This window comes from Periplaneta americana, chromosome 13 (assembly GCF_040183065.1).
Source record: "Periplaneta americana isolate PAMFEO1 chromosome 13, P.americana_PAMFEO1_priV1, whole genome shotgun sequence".
NCBI lineage: Eukaryota > Metazoa > Arthropoda > Insecta > Blattodea > Blattidae > Periplaneta > Periplaneta americana.
Genome location: NC_091129.1, coordinates 158,839,569 through 158,853,829, shown reverse-complemented (window position 1 = coordinate 158,853,829; position 14,261 = coordinate 158,839,569). Strand labels below are relative to the sequence as shown.

Genomic DNA, 14,261 nt, shown 5'->3' with positions numbered 1-14,261 from the left:
GATGAATGATCGTTTGCGTTTGTAAATTCAATAATCTAATTAGCTATGTATTGTATATTTTTAGTAGAGCCATGGATGTAGCTCAGTCGGCAGATTCGCTGGGCTGCTGATCCGGAGCTGCGTTCGGGATTGGGTTGGATCCCCCTCTTGGTCTCAATGAATGTTTTCTTCCGAGGTTTTCCCCAGCCGTGGGACTGAAGCCGGATGGTCTATGGCGAGTCCTCGGCATCACTTCATTTCCCCCTTTGATTTGATTGCCTGGTTGGGTTTTTCCGAGGTTTTCCCCAACCAAAAGGCAAATGCCGGGTAATCTTTCGGCGAATCCTCGGACCTCACCTCATCATTGTAGAAAATTACTAAATTGTACTTACTTACTTACAAATGGCTTTTAAGGAACCCGAAGGTTCATTGCCGCCATCACATAAGCCCGCCATCGGTCCCTATCCTGTGCAAGATTAATCCAGTCCCTATCATCATATTCCACCTCCCTCAAATCCATTTTAATATTATCCTCACATCTACGTCTCGGCCTCCCTAAAGGTCTTTTTCCCTCCGGTCTCCCAACTAACACTCTATATGCATTTCTGGATTCGCCCATACGTGCTACATGCCCTGCCCATCTCAAACATCTGGATTTAATGTTCCTAATTATGTCAGGTGCACAATACAATGCGTGCAGTTCTGCGTTGTGTAACTTTATCCATTCTCCTGTAACTTCATCCCGCTTAGCCCCAAATATTTTCCTAAGCACCTTATTCTCAAACACCCTTAATCTCTGTTCCCCTTTCAGAGTGAGAGTCCAAGTTTCACAACCATACAGAACAACCGGTAATATAACTGTTTTATAAATTCTAACTTTCAGATTTTTGGACAGCAGCCTGGATGATAAGAGCTTCTCAACCGAATAATAACACGCATTTCCCATATTTATTCTGCGTTTAATTTCCTCCCGAGTGTCATTTATATTTGTTACTGTTGCTCCAAGGTATTTGAATTTTTCCACCTCTTCGAAGGATAAATCTCCAATTTTTATATTTCCATTTGGTACAATATTCTGGTCACGAGACATAATCATATACTTTGTCTTTTCGGGATTTACTTCCAAACCGATCGCTTTACTTGCTTCAAGTAAAATTTCCGTGTTTTCCCTAATCGTTTGTGTATTTTCTCCTAACATATTCACGTCATCCGCACAGACAAGAAGCTGATGTAACCCGTTCAATTCCAAACCCTGCCTGTTATCCTGAGCTTTCCTAATGGCATATTCTAAAGAGAAGTTAAAAAGTGAAGGTGATAGTGCATCTCCCTGCTTTAGCCCGCAGTGAATTGGAAAAGCATCAGATAGAAACTGACCTATACGGACTCTGCTGTATGTTTCACTGAGACACATTTTAATTAATCGAACTAGTTTCTTGGGAATACCAAATTCAATAAGAATATCATATAACACTTCCCTCTTAAACTGTAAAAATTGTAAAATATTGTAAAAATGTAATTGTAATATTGTAAAATTTTGACTTGTTCCACATCTTAAAGCTTCATTGCTCATGTAAGATCTATGGAAGATAATAAATGAATGAATGAATACCACCAGATAATAATAAGAATAAGAAGAATAGGAAAATATTAGGGGTTAAGAGGGAAGAAGTTAGAGGAGAATGGAGAAAGTTACACAACGCAGAACTGTACAGAGTAGTTATTTCTTCACCTATTCCTTGTGTTTTATAGCTTCAGTAGTTTATGAATATTATGCCTGTTTGCATTTAAAAACAAGCTTCAGAGCCAGCGTTAAGTGGAATGTTACAGCATAAATTCACGTGAGGCAGTATTACACCCCATTAATTTGTTGAAAGCATTATAAAGCCCACTCGGCGCTCTCTATACAAGCAGAGGAATGAACCAACAATATCTTAGCCAAGTTATAACAATTTATAAATGATTCACTACTAGCGAAGCCTGACGAGTGGTCTTGAAACTGCTGCAGAACAGATGAACCGCGGATCCGCGCTCTGTCTAATGAAGCAGTGGGAGCCAAGTGCCTCTGCCCTTTTCATGTTTGCTCTCACAATGCTCGTTAAAAGCGAATCTCTCGAATATACAAGTCAAATGTAAAAGCTCTTCAGATGGGACTGATAAGTATTAGTAGCAAGATATAATATATAACGTGCATTTTCATCTCCTAAATAAATAATGTTTCTCGAAAAAAGAATACTAATCCGGATACACGTCCATCTCCGTCCATTAATTCTCAGAAATTAGTATATATGCATATACAGACAACGCTGTACATTTTCTATTTTAAAACAGTAGCTTAAGTCTGCTGCTTACTGGCAAAAACATAAGTCTTACTGTAACAGTCCTCCTACTTATGCCCTCCTCCCTATCATCATTATCATCATTTTCCATTATTTCAACATTTTTTGCAGGCGATCCTTTTCATTAACAAAGATTAGTAATTTGCTAAACGATGTAAAGTAGCTAATGCAATAGAGTAATCTCACTAGAGGTTTTGATTTATCTAGATAAAATCAAAAATCGAGTGGGATTTAATTGACTATTACACTTTTACTACGCCACACTATTTTGACCAATAAAACGGTAAGAAAGGACGTCTTTCAACCAATCATGGCTGCTTATCGCATAATTTTATCGCGTCCCTAGCATTTGTTTATCTTTATAACTACCCTAGCATTTTGCAAATCTAGTCTTCCAGGTGAAGCTCCCTGTAAAGCAGATTTGAATAATTTCAAGGGAAAAATTGTTCCGGGGCCGGCTATCGATCCCGGGACCTCTGGTTGAACGTACCAGCGCTCTACCACTGAGCTACCCGGGAACGCGAGTAATGTGGATATAATGGGAAAAGTTGAGACGGTGTCGGGTGGAGTTCCCGAGTAGCTCAGTGGTAGAGCGCTGGTACGTTCAACCAGAGGTCCCGGAATCGATACCCGGCCCCGGAACAATTTTTCCCTTGAAATTATTCATACCCTAGCATTTGTTTCTTTGTTTGCCAACATTTCAAACTGCACTGGTCTGGACGTCAAAAAACAGAAAATTACAAACCACTCCAGTCCAGTCGATGCACAGCACTTTCAAATATGACTCGCATTGGCATTCAAGAACAAGAATTAATGAAGATCACTGGTCATATACGAAGAGCACCATTCGGAAATCCTGAATAAGTTGAGGGATACACCATTTACATCAACGAGTTCACTTCTTTTACGCACACGTCCAATATAACATCAACTGAACCACCAACCACTAAAACATTCAAATTTGAAAATTGTACTTTCAATAATTGTTTCTTTTAAAATTGTTCATGTTTATTTTTTATTTCATCATCGTTAATTAAAACGTTTCTTGTTTATTTCATCATCCCTAATTAAAACTTTTCTAACACTTGTTTATAATATTTAGGTTATGTTTGTTAAGCTATAGCTTCTGCTATATGATATTATGGATAGTCACGTATCAGAGATTGTTTAATACTAAGAATTATTGAAAATGATCTGTCAAGTGACGTTGATTACTGGGATCCGGATGATTGAAGTGGAATGCAAATGTTTTAATAAAAATGAAACTGAATCAACAAAGCCTTCTTGATTAGTAACCGTCCACAGAGTTCAATGAACATTCCATAGTTGGCACAACTGATAACAAGAAAACATACTCATAAAACACTGCTGCCATCTAGCGTAATGTTGAGATGGTACAATAATACATTTGAAGAGAGTTGTATTTTCGTAAGCCAATTAATATTTTATTGTACTGGAGTACTTTGTTACTTCTAATCTTTATGTACTTTCTTCTAATCGTGTAATAGTCAATTAAATCCCACTCGAGTTTTGATTTTCTCTAGATAAATCAAAACCTCTAGTGAGATTAGTGTTGACTATTACTCGATTAGAGCAAATGGAAGACAAAAAAAATATCAGAAGAAAAGAGAGTTTGTACAAGAAGAAACTTAAAAATATACAAGTGGCACAATTATTTAGCGATTTATGTCCTTGCGTCATTTTTGCTAGAAATTCTACTGTTGCAAATAATAAAGTGAGTCTGATCACAAGTGGGAACCTCGGTCACAAGATAAAAACACGAATAACCATTAACAACAGTGCTAGAAACAACATTTCAACCATAATTAACGGCAAAGCTACAAATGACACTTTTAACCACACCTAAGTTACATAAAGTAGACAATCCGAAGTCTGTACAAAATGAGAAGGAAAAAAAATATATATAGTTTTCTTCCGGATTATGGTAACCATTTCGGACACTGTATTCGAAACAGAACGTAACATTTGAATCTGATCGGGAACCACTTGGGATATTTGGGAACACTTGCTATTTACCCTGGAACACCCGTCAGCCCAAGCGGGATTCGAGCTCAGCCTCCCTTCCAGCCTGCACCACGGCGATATAGTACACCAGTTTGCATGTATCTCCAATATAGTCATAATTTTACTCAAAACTCTCCAAACAAAGCAAATCAATCTACAGGGTGTCTGAAACATCTTGGATCAAAATAATTCATATAATAGATGAGTCTAAAGTGAGTATTTTGAGATAGGGGACCAATAGTCGGAAATTCTTATTTCAGGCGTCACGAGATCGTGAATGAGAAATACATTTGAGGGACGTTTTTGTAAGCTGCTTTAGTTTTCATAACAAACAACTGCCTACCGCGTCGACGTTTAGTGGCGCTAGCTTGCAAAACAATAATACATTCTTCGCAGGCAACGTAGACCTTGAAAACGGGTCAACTTGCCCATTAAATGCATGCTTCCAGGGATGTTGTGTGGTGAGCACAGAAGAAGCTGTAATTACACCCCTATCACTACTACGAGTGCACGCAAAAGTGCCAAATGATTTCGCACCCAGAGTTCAGATCTGTCAATGGTTTATCCAATACTGTGCCGCTTTACAGAACTTCCTACAGTCCGTACTGTTCACAGATGAAGCCTGTTTCACCCGTGTTTAGAGCTGGGGACGGAGCGAGTAGAACTGTTGAGTTACTCCGTTCTATCGGTTTATGTGCTTGGCAGCGGAGCACCGAGGTTACTCGGTTAACCGTAGCCGTTACCGGTTAGTTCAAACGTTCAGAGTTCACGTGTTTTACTTAATTCTAGCAGAGAACAACGTAGGTACTGTTGTATTTAAATATTTTCTGCTGCAGGACAAATTATTTCCTTATCCCCAAGGCGGGCTGAAAGGCCTCTAGTATTGAAGAGGAGTTCATCCTATTATATGACCTGTCAAGTGGGCCTAATGAATATTGACAGTCTGAACATATTACTGTAAATAATAATAATAATAATAATAATAATAATAATAATAATAATAATAATAATAATAATAAGGCCGACACGTAAATGGGAGGATAATATTTAAATGTATTTGAGGGAGGTGGGATATGATTATAGAGACTGGATTAACCTTACTCAGGATAGGGACCGATGTGGGTTTATGTGGGGGCGGCAATGAACCTCCAGGTACCTTAAAGGCCGTAAGTATTGTTATTATTATTATTATCATCATCATCATCATCATCATCATATTAGAGTGTTTGATTAATATTAAAATATGTTAAAAAAGAAAGTGCATTATATTTTTCTTCTATTTGTGTTTATTGGATTTGTCTTATCTCATCAGTCATCATTTTATTTGTATTTATTTCTACGAATTATGTTATCTTATTACTTTAATTTATCCATAATATTACTCTTCACCAAAGAGAACATGGTTGTATTGAAGGTTAGTAATGTTATAAAATAAATAAACATTATGTTCTTCACTTTAATATTCCACGTTTTATTGATTATTTTATCCATTTTCCGTAATAGTAAATAATTCTGTGTGTTATTTTTAAGCATTTTAGGCAGCGCTTCATGGAGCCCGTTTCTATCTACCTTCTTTCTTAATTAGCTGCAGCGTTTAACGTTTACCTCACATGTTAATTTATTAGCTGTTAGTATTATAAATTATTTTATCAATTTTATTTCGTCTGTCATATACAACTACACTGAAAGTTAAATAGGCCTTTCATACAATATAACTCCGCAAATAGCTGTAATCACGCAAATGAAATTTGCAACCGCCATTTTGCAATGAAGAGAAGCACTTTTTTCTCGTCAATTGGTAAATAGAAAGAGCTTTACTACAACTCTTTTAAAACACGCTTGCTTTCACTTTCAAAGTAAATTCTAAAATCGACTCAATCTATATAAATTTTAAATCTGCCGCCACAAATTTGTACTCTGTACTGTACTCGGTTCAACCGAGTAATGAAGTCACAGTAACTGCTCCGAACCGAACCGCTCCGTCCCCAGCCCTACCCGTGTTGGTGTTTTCAAAATTCGCATTAGCCATGTCTGGAGTGACGAAAATCCATTTACCACCCTCGTGTCTGGTCACCAGCAACGATTCTCTTCAGCGCGTGGACTGGAATTATACAGGATCACCTAAAGGGCCTTATCACCTGCGAAAACCACATGAAAGCACACTGTATGTAGGATATCGTCTCCTGGGAATAAAGAAGTCTTTGATGGATGAAGCATAATAGTACATTATGCAACGAGCCTATAATGATAGTAATTAAGACGCAAGTATGGTTGTTTATGAAATGAGCGCAAGCGAGTTTCATAATATTCATACGAGCGTCTTAATTACCATTATAGGCAAGATTCATACGACTTTTTATGCTCGACCATATTTCTAACTTGAAATTATTCAGATGTATACATTTTATTTGTATCTGACAAGATCGGAAGTGACCTTGTTCTAGGTCGTGAATTGTGAGATGTGCGCAGACGCGAAAGTATTGATTTTTTCCGAGGAACAATAATGTCACTGACCTTGATGTAATCCCGTTAAACTTGATATAACCTTGATTATTGAATTCGACATTGAAAAACGAGATGACAAATTGAATTTATTTGAGTATTATTTACAATTAACGCTAATTATTATAGTAACAGAACATAACCTTCTGCGACAGTATTGGATTTCCAGCCTCCGTGACTTTTCGCTAATTTTCTTTCGATTGCATATCCGAGAATAATCGATACTTGCGGTTTTATAACGGTACAAAACTGACTTGTTATTGGCTGAACACCTGTAAGCTGAGTTGTAATTGGCTGAACACCTGTACTTTAATGAGTAGGTGTACTTTAATGACATGCATTAAAGGACTGCTACCAGTTGTATAATTACTGCATTTCGGCATGGTCAAGCATAAAACATAATAAAACATGTGAGGGCGCGCAAAAGACACCGGGAGGCTGCAGTACAATAAATGGTCCAGATGCGGACTGCTTGTTAGTATAGTGCGGCAGTTGTTCCGTTCTTAGGTCACAACGAGCCGCTCAAACCGCGCGTGCGCAGAACGCAATATTTCAGCAGTAAGTTAACGAACTCACATGCGGGAGCAGTGCCATAACGTGGCGGTGGATTTCAGTGCACTGCAGTAATTTATCGGAGATACTAAATTGCTGAGCTCAACCCTAAACCGACGTCGAGTTTGGACAATAAGTCTGGCCTTCAGTCCACTTCTTACTCTCGACCTTCCCGTGATATACGAGCTTCGAGCATACTGATAAATTGAACGCACGGACATGTCTTATTACTTCTACGTGGGATGGATCGACCCAATTTTAAAAGAAACTGCAGAGGAGAGAAGACACAAGTTCAAGGATACACAAACACTGGGAATCTATTTTCACACGTCGTGCCGCCTCTTTGATTGACACCGCCCTTCCGTCCTCTCTCAGAATGCGCCGTCTTCACATATCGATTCGGAAATTAGAACGTTTTCGAGGCTGTTTGTCATCACATGTATTCATTTAACAATCAACAGTTCATCCATTAATCTATTCATGAATATCTATACAATTCAGTATTGAAAAATAATCCAGACCTAAGCAAGTTACACATTCTTAAGTATGAAAATAAAGTGAAAATGTTTGTATGATATTTGATAAATTTTATTATTATTTTAAGTGTTACTGGCATTATATGTTACTAATATTTATTGTATTTATCTGATGCATGTAGCCTATAAGATAAAACATTGTAATAAATATAAATAGATCATTTTCTTAATTAATAATAGTGCGTATCTCCAATTAATGATTTCTTAGCATCGCCACAGATACACTTGATTGTAAAGGGTGCGACAAAACATCCTCCTAATTTGAAGTTCAAATAAAAAACAGATGGATGAAAATAAGGAAACTGTATTAACATGAACTGTATCTAAACAATGGGAAATTTAGGTTTACATGCACTGCCATAGCGATATCAAATGACATGCGTAAAACAACAAGAACTGAATAGGACATTGAATACACGGAATTTACATTCAATTAGTGCAAACTGTAATCTGTAACGAATCCCAACTATGCCGTGGACGGGTGAAGAACGTGCTTACGCTGTGATATCGTTTCTGGTAAGTGGTAATTCCGTTGTCGCTGCTCAGATATTTCCCAGACGCTTAATTTTTTCACGTGGCGACGTCCCCTGGCCAGCACGAACACCAGACTTTGCACCCTGGGATTTTTTTCTATGGGGGCAACTTAAGGCTGAGGTGTTCAAACATCGGCCGAGGACTTTGCCAGACCTAAGAAATGCAATACAGGAAGAAATTGGTCTTATTCCTCAAGAAATGCTAGTTAGAGCGATTCAGAATTTCAGAAGTCGCATTCAACAATGCATTGAAAGTGAAGGACACCACTTGAGAGACACGTTATTCAAAAAATGAAAAATTCCCACTGTTAAGATACCATTCATATTAATAAAGTTTCATTATTTTGATCCATCTGTCTTTTATTTAAACTTTAAATTAGGGAGAATGTTTTGCCGCACCCTTTACTTGTCACTATCTCTGTCACTAGAGAGTTCTTGAAATTTATATTTTCCCAGCCATTCATAAAATATTTTGATATGATACCTCTTACACAAAAGGGGAGATCTATAACTGACACTTGATTAATATATTTCAGTATTATTTGTATTTACGCTGGTAATAATGAACAGTTTGACTCGTAGACATTTTGTTTTTCAGCATTAACTTCCCATGATGTACGAGAAGATTCGAAGAGAACGGCAGTTACGTAGATCTTCGGCTCCCCCCCCCCCTACTACCAATAACGCACAACACAATGTCAATACGGCGGTTGCTGTCGTCTGCGTTACAACGAACTTTTCTGTTGATTTTCGAGTTCGTCATTTTTTTCCGGTTATTATATGCTTATTTAAGTTGTGTTAACTCTCGCTAGTGGTTTTATATTTTATTTTATCTGTCTTAGTATTTATTTTATTATTGTAAATATTTTTGTTTATTATTATTATTATTATTATTATTATTATTATTATTATTATTATTAATGAATTAATTTGTATTACTATCTTTGTATCATCTCCGTCACGGTTATTATATTATTATTATTATTATTATTATTATTATTATTATTATTATTATTATTATTATTAAAGAGATAGGTTTGGAAGTAAATCCCGAAAAGACTAAGTATATGATTATGTCTCGTGACCAGAATATTGTACGAAATTGAACTATAAAAATTGGAGATTCATCCTACGAAGAGATGGAAAAATTGAAATATCTTGGAGCAGCAGTAACAAATATAAATGATACTCAGGAGGAAATTAAACACAGAATAAATATGGGAAATGCGTGTTATTATTTGGTTGAGAAGCTTCTATCATCCAGTCTGCTGTCAAAAAATCTGAAAGTTAGAATTTATAATACAGTTATATTACCGGTTGTTCTGTATGGTTGTGAAACTTGGACTCTCACTTTGAGATAGGAACATAGGTTAAAGGTGTTTGAAAATAAGGTGCTTAGGAAAATATTTGGGGCTAAGAAGGATGAAGTTACAGAAGAATGGAGAAAGTTACACAACACAACACTGCACGCATTGTATTCTTTACCTGACATAATTAGGAACATTAAATCCAGACGTTTGAGATGGGCAGGGCATGTAGCATGTATGGGCGAATCCAGAAATGCATATAGAGTGTTAGTTGGGAGGCCGGAGGGAAAATGGCGGGCTTATGTGAGGGCGGCAATGAACCTCCGGGTTCCTTGAAAGCCAGTAAGTTTGTAAGTAAGTAAGTATTATTATTATTATTATTATTACTATTATTTCTATCTATTATTACTATTATTTCTATCATCAACATTATTATTGATCTCTAAAATTTATGTAGACTACTGGACTATACCCGAGCATATGCTCATTTCGGATATTAATTCATATGTATTATTTCAAACGTAAATTGTGAATAAACTAGGAATTAGAATTAGAATATAAATAAATCCATAAATCCAGCCATCGACCCAACAATCCATCCAGCCTTGCACATACTCAACAATCTATTCAATTAGGCATGCTCGAATTTAATACTAATCTATTTATCCATAAATCCAATTATCGACTAATGAACTCTCACAACAATCGATCCGTCCACTAAATCTATCTGTAGATCAATTGATTCATTCAACCTCCATTAATTAACACATCCATCCATTCAACCATCCATCCATCTACCTACTTACTAGATGTGTCGTTTTAATCAATTAATCGAACGGACTAATCGGTTAATTTTAAAATCCATTTAAATCATCAATTGTGTTTTGATGATAGTGTGATGAAGCAAACAAAACCGCTTTGTGAAATCTGTGTACCACAAAAATCTACATCATTTGGTGCGGTAGTCTTTAAGCTATGATACAGCTCATTAGTGTAAACTGACGTTCTTGTCTCCTTGCTTTACAAAGACAAAATCAATAATACCTAAAGTACAACTTACACACATATTCCTCCTTATTAGCTTTCTTCTTTGAAAACGCGTCTTTGGCAACCATTTACTTTCACTAACTATGTAAAGAAAATGCCGTAGCCTATATTGCATTACATTTCTATGCATGTACTTTGTCAAAATAACCACACGAAATTCCAATGTCATTTTTCTATTCCGGTAAGTATTTGTACAACAAATTTGTTTTCAATATTTAATAATAGTACATTATGCAACGAGCCTATAATGATAGTAATTAAGACGCAAGTATGTTTGTTTATGAAACGAGCGCAAGCGAGTGTCATAATTCTCATACGAGCGTCTTAATTACCATTATATGCAAGATTCATAAGACTTTTTATGCTCGACCATATTTCTAACTTTAAATTATTCAGAAGTACCTATACATTTTATTTGTATCTGACAGAAGATCGGAAGTGATCTTGTTTATAGCTCTTGAATTGTGAGATGTACGCAGACGCGAAAGTATTCATTTTTTCCGAGGAACAAATAATGTCATTGACCTTGATGTAATGCAGAGAATGTATAACCTGGAAATTGATTTAGAATTGAAAAACGAGATGACAAATTGAATTTATTTGAATATTATTTACAATTAACGCTAATTATTATAGTAACAGAACATAACCTTCTGCGACAGTATTGGATTTCCAGCTTCCGTGACGTTTCCCTCGTCTTCCGATTGCATATCCGAGAATAATCGAAAACCTGAACTTTAATGAATAGGTGTACTTTAATGACATGCATTAAAGGTCTGCTACCAGGTGTATAATTACTACATTTCGGCATGGTCAAGCATAAAATATTTTATATAGAAACTACATGTACTGTAAACCATGATTTTATGAAAATAAGTACATTATAAAATAGATGTTCATAGACTGTACAATTTATATAATTTTAATCTGTTTGGTTTTAATTCAACGTGTTCTCAAATATTAACACGTAATACGGTAATATATCTTTTAATTCAATATTTTAGAATGCATAACTACAATAAATCGTCAATATAGTGTTCATTATAAATAACAATAATGACCTGAAGATGTTTTAATTAAAGCGAAAGCGTTAGTTCAAATATGAGCTACCACATGTAACTAATTTTTCGAAAATTTTGGATTTGGTATCTTTTGGAAACAAGCTCCACATTTCTGAACTTAAGTTACACATATACGACTTACGAACAGTTGCTTGGAAAACTTGATGAAAGTTTCGTATTTAAATTAAGATTGTGGAAATGTGACGGACAGAAAAACAGTGTTCAGTTAGTGTGGAAGCACAAGTGACTGTAAGTAAGTGTCAACTGGAAACTTTTTTTTTCAAACTTCTTGTTTAAATAATTAGTGTCAATCCTTCTCAATCAATATTTGTGATATAAATTAAAATATATGTAAAAACGTGTCATCTTTTGTGTAGTATATAATAATAATAATAATAATAATAATAATAATAATGATTTATTTAACCTGGCAGAGTTAACGCCATACGGCCTTCTCTAACACTCAACCAGGAGTAAAGACTGCGTTACAAAAACACTACAAATTTACAAAGTACACTACAATTTTACACACAAAACTGAATAAGATAATGGTAATAAAATGTAAACAACAAGTAAGAAGAAATCAGACATAATATATAACATACAGAAAAAAAGAAAAAAGCATAATAAAATGTGAACAGCAGGTCAAAATAAATAAGACATACAAAGTATAAAGTATAAAAAAATCAGACAATTAATAATAATAAATATAATAATAATAATAATAATAATAATAATAGTAGTAATAAAATAGTGCAGTACAAAGGATACAGTGAATACAATATTTTTAAGTACACACAATAAGGAAAATTATGAATATATATAGCTCAACTTATCACATTAGAGATATACTATTATCGGAAAATATGAGAACAAAAGTATAAAATAAGTTGAATATCACTAGAACATAAAAAAATGTGAATACGTGGAAACATGCAATACAACACTTGTCATAATAGTAAGTTAGTTTGGCAACTCGTCATAAGATAATTTTCTAACTTGGATTTGAAAGATTTCAATGTTCGGCAGCCCCTGAATTAGAGGTTATTAGAGGTTATAGTACTTTTGTTCAAACTTACAAACATTGATTGAAACCGATTAAATTCGATTAATAGGTCGAAAAGCAATTAAAGGCATCCTGGCTGGGACAAGTTACCTAGTTGAGGTTTTTCCGGGTTTTCTCTCAACTAATTAAGAGCAAACACTGGGTAATATTCGGCGTTGAACCTCGGACTCATCTACCGTCATTATCATCTTCATATCATTCAGACACTAGATAACCACAGCAGTTAATAAAGCGTCGTAAAATAACCAAGTAAAAAATTGAAATCATTCGGTCAACCGATCATAATTTTTAGTCGATGGACACTAAACTATATGTACATCCATCTATCTATCCATCCATCTGACCGTCAGTCGATCCATCCATCCATCCATCCATCCATCCATCCATCCAGCTACGTATATACCTAGTTACTGATCTGTCTATCCATCCGTCTGGCCGTCTATCAATTTCTTCTCCGGAGTGTAATTGCACCCCGCAATATCGCAATATTTCAAGACTAGCCCTCCAACACTTGGATTTCTTTTTGTGTGGAAAATTTTCCCACTCGCTGGCTCTCAAATAAACCTCGATTGCTTTTCCACCAATTACAATCCATCATCCCCATCTGGATCGAAGCAATACACACACAGTACTGTGCATGGGGCGAGGAGCGAAACAAGCAGAGGTCACATCAGCGACAGCGTTCTCAGCAACCCTGCAGTTACGGGCAGGGCTCTCATAGCAAGTAATAGACTATTTCTGAGTTGTGTAGAGCATTCCTACTTTTCATGACTTTATACATCCAGGTTCGAAAATTTTAACTGACGCAACGAGGGCAGACTTTGACAAAACACATATACTGGGTGGGGCATAGGAACAAAGTGTTTTTTTTTTATTTTACTAGGTTATTTTACGACGCTTTATCAACATCTTTGGTTATTTAGCATCTGAATGAGATGAAGGTGATAATGCCGGTGAAATGAGTCCAGGGTCCATCACCGAAAGTTACCCAGCATTTGCTCATATTGGGTTGAGGGAAAACCCCGGAAAAAACCTCAACCAGGTAACTTGCCCCGACCGGGAATCGAACCCGGGCCACCTGGTTTCGCAGCCAGACGCGCTGACCGTTACTCCACAGATGTGGACACCAAGTGTTTTTAAAATAATCATAAAACAGATATTTTGACTATAATTATTTATTTACTGTGCCACCTTTGCTTATCTTAAAAGTTAATAATTTACATTAACATTTTCGATACATGTGTATCATCTTCAGATGTAGAGTATTAGATAAACATTTATGATGAAAACCTTGCCTTATGGTATGAAACTTATTGT

At 35.8% G+C, this 14,261-nt stretch overlaps 1 long non-coding RNA gene across 1 annotated transcript in view; it reads right to left on the bottom strand.

The window, feature by feature from the left end:
* Positions 1-14,061, bottom strand: part of LOC138711667 (uncharacterized) — a 41,885-nt gene extending 27,824 nt beyond the window's left edge. Inside the window, exon 1 of the long non-coding RNA XR_011335415.1 lies at positions 14,023-14,061. This is a non-coding gene — a long non-coding RNA (uncharacterized lncRNA). The remainder of the gene's footprint in view (positions 1-14,022) is intronic.
* Between the last annotated feature and the right edge of the window lie 200 nt (positions 14,062-14,261).